Below are 3,846 nucleotides of genomic sequence, written 5' to 3' on the forward strand. Positions count from 1 at the left end.
CAAATGTATTTCTTGTTGCTTGCTTGAGGGGAACTCTCATGGAAACTGCACTCCTCGACTTTGTGTATGTTGATCTTGCGAGAATTTCCCTGAGAAGAGGGGTTGCAGATGGAGGAATCAGATAAATCAAACTCGATCTTTTCTTTGCCGATCTCCAAGGATAACCTGTGACCTTTTACATCGATGATGGCTCCAGCTGTGGCAAGGAATGGTTTTCCAAGGATAATCGGTGTCTTAGGGTCTTCCTCCATATCCAAGATAATGAAATCTGTGGGAACTATACATCCACCCACTTCAACTGGCACAACTTCCACTATTCCCATTGGTATATGCATGAATGGACAGCTAATTGTAGTATCATAGTGGTCAATTTAATGTTTTGGAGGCCCAACTTCTTGCATAAAAAGTATGGAAGTAGGCTAACGCTGGCCCCTAAGTCGCAGAAACCTCTCGGTATGAGTTCAGAACCAATTTTGTACGGTATGGAGAAGCTTCCTGATCTTGAAACTTTGGTGGAGAATTCTCCATAAGGAGAGCGCTGCAATTCTCTGTTAATGCTACAGTCTCGAAGTCGCCCTTCTACCTTCTGTTAGATAAAATTTCCTTTAAAAATTTTATGAACTTCGGCATTTAGTGCAGCGCATCTATTAGTGGTACTTCTATGCAGATTTCTTTGATCTTTTTCAGGAATTGGTTGAACTCTTCATCTTTTTGGGATGCTATAAGCTTCTGAGGAAAAGGGATCGTCTGATTCTATGGGGCAGCTTGAAGAGTTTCTTCAACCTTTTTAGTAGCCTCTTCTCCATTCCTGTTTTGAGTCTGATTGGGCATTAGGAGAGAGGGCTCCTTCTCTGAGTCAAGCTCCTTCTAAGTAATGATTTGAGGATCTTCCATAGTACGCCCGCTTCTCAGCTCAATGCGGTTGCAATGTTCCACTAGATTTAAATCTGGCTTCCCTGGGAATGTACCCTATGCTCTTGAGATGGACTGGGCTATCTGAGCTATCTGACTATCTTGCATCTTCTGGTGTTTTTCAGAGTTTTCCAACCTCTGAGTCAGTTGTCTGATCTCGTTCCTCATCTCCTTTTGCTCCGAGAGAGCTTCCTCAAGCATCTTTTCAATCCTGGACAATTGTGAAGGTTGCTATTGTTGATAGGTCTGTTGTCCAGATTGGTGGCTCTGTTACCCAGACTGATAATTTTGATGTGCTAGTCCTTGATCCTGATTATTCTGGTATGAGAAATAGGGATGATTCCTCCATTCAGGGTTGTATGTATTAAAGTATGGATTATTTTGCCTCTGATTGTAGCTGGTTATTGCATCACACTGCTCAAGTTGGTTCATCTGTGCCTGAATTGACCCAAAGGGGCAGGTGTCTTGAGCGTGATCTATACCTCCACAAGTGTCGCAAACACATGCCATTGCATTAGTCGTGTTGTTCCCCATGACTTCAAACTTCTTAGTCAGAGCGTCCAGCTTTGCAGACATGAGTGTAACTGTATCTACGTCAAATTTCCCTGACGCTTTAATTGGATTCCCCGTAAAAGAGCCACTGGATCTTTCAGATGCCCATTGATGGTGGTTATGTGTCACATTCTCTATGATCTCTTCAGCTTCATTAAGGTTTTTGTTCATTAGTGCTCCCCCTGCTGCAGAATCAAGAGATACCATCGTGTGATAATTTATCCCATTGTAGAAGGTGTGCAGAACCAACCATTTTTCAAGGCCATGATGGGGGGCACTGTCTTAGCATACTCTTGAATCTATCCCAAGCTTCAAATAATGATTCTGAGTCTATCTGTTTGAAGCTGGCAATCAGGTTCCTCATGTGAGCAATTTTGCTGGGTGGGTAGAACTTATCCAGAAACTTCTACTCACACTACTCCTAGGATGATATGTTGTTCACTGAAAGGGAGTTCAGCCACTGCTTGACTCTGTCTTTCAGGGAAAACCCGAAGAGAAGTAGTTTGACTAATTCCGGAGGGACCCCGTTCACCTTCATAGTGCCACAGATCTCGTAGAACAACTCTAGGTGGTGGTTTGGGTCCTCAAATGGTTCTCCTCCGAATTGATTTTGCTGGACCATGTGGATTACTGCGGGCTTGATTTCAAAGTTGTTGGCTTCAATGGGTGGTCGGGTGATGCTGGACCGAACCCCTTGTGCATATGGTGTCGCGTAATCTTTCAGCAGTTTGTCGGCCATTTCTAAGGATTCTTGTGCTGCTTGGAATGCCTTATATAGATTTCTTCTCCTCAGAAAGGTCCTGTCAATCTCTGGATCAAAGGGTAGTAGCTGTCCTGAAAGGTTAGCTCTACGCATGCAATAATAAGATATGAAATATGATAGCAGAATAGAAAATAATAAAAAAAAATGAATGTGAAAAATTAAGAAAAGAAAAGAAAGCCTAGCCAAATCCGATATGATTTTGCTAATGTTATAGACGCAGTCTCCGGCAACGACGCCAAAAACTTGTTACGAACCACAAGTGCACGAATTCATTGTCGGTAATAAAAATATCGATCCCACAAGGATTGGTTATAAGCACTAGCAATTGTTCACTAAGGGTTAGCTAGACTACCAATGGTTGTGAATAATCTAAGGAAGAAAGATCAGGAAGAAGAATCGAGAGCTGGTGAGTTGAAGTGTTCACTTGGTTATGAGGGATTCTTGGAGGTTAGTTTCATTGTGGTGGTGTTGATGTGTCACGTTTTATCCTACACTCGTTGTCCTTTAACATGCAATTGCCGAAAGCTAAAGCGGTTATTCTTAAGTACCAGAATAAAGAAGGACCCTAAGAAGTCCTGTTACGGTTTACCCCTATCACTAGGGCACCTCGGCAAATCTTGAGGACACAACTCTAATTGGTAAGTTAAGAAACTCCCCCGTGTGAGGCGGCGGTGGCGAGCATACAGGAAGAAGAAGAGGGTGTAGTGGCCGGTGGCGTCCATCGTGGCGTCGAGGTGCATCCACCGACGTGGGCGTGCGTGCGAAGGCAAGAAATGGTGGCGGCGCAAGCGGCGTCCACATGAATGGACCTGGTGGCCGCCTCCGAAACAAAGCCCCCCTTCCAACAGTGCTTCCTCTCCTCTCTTAAAGCTGTAAACAGTGATTTAACCAAAATGCCCCCTCATTCTCCCCTTAATTCCTTTTAGGTCCCTAAGACATATCCGCATCACAAGTCTCCCCTTCAAGTCTAGTCGAAGAAGGTACAAGTCCAACTAACTAGATCAAGCCTTACGTAAAGTAAAATCACTACTAATTGCGGAATCAGATCATTGGGCTCGTTGTATAACATCGAACGAGTGGCTATGAAGATGTCGCGCAAGTGACTAAAATAATACCAAGCCAACGACGAAAAATAGTGCCGAGCGTATTCCAAGAAGGGATCAAGCAAATGCCGAGGGAGACCCAGTGATATCGAGAAGATGGTCGAGCGTTGTTGAGCACACGATCAAGCGAATGTCGAGGGAGACCAAGTGATATCAAGAAGACGGTCGGGCAATGCTGAGCAGGTGATCAAGCGAATGCCGAGAGAGACAAGTGATATCGAGAAGACGGTCAGGTGATGCTGAGCAAAGCGATCGAGCGATTATGCAAATGCCAAGTAAGAAGTAAAAAACAAGTGTCGATTGGGCAGCGAATATAGGGCAGAGCGATGAGTGAGATGCGAACAATGAGTGTCGGGCAGAGCGGCGAATGAGGCGCGAACAATGAGCGTTGGGCAAAGCGATGAATGGGGCGCAAGCGATGAATGAGATGCGAATGATAAGCGCTGGGCAGAGTGACGAGTGAGATGTGAATGATGAGCGTTGGGAAGAGCGACGAGTGAGACACGAATGATGAGG

At 44.7% G+C, this 3,846-nt stretch overlaps 1 pseudogene; it reads left to right on the forward strand.

Annotated features, from left to right (window-relative positions):
• The first annotated feature begins 1,723 nt into the window (after positions 1-1,723).
• Positions 1,724-1,796, forward strand: LOC121974035 (annotated as a pseudogene).
• Positions 1,797-3,846: the final 2,050 nt, after the last annotated feature.

The sequence above is a fragment of the Zingiber officinale genome, chromosome 4A (assembly GCF_018446385.1).
Source record: "Zingiber officinale cultivar Zhangliang chromosome 4A, Zo_v1.1, whole genome shotgun sequence".
Classification (NCBI taxonomy): Eukaryota; Viridiplantae; Streptophyta; class Magnoliopsida; order Zingiberales; family Zingiberaceae; genus Zingiber; species Zingiber officinale.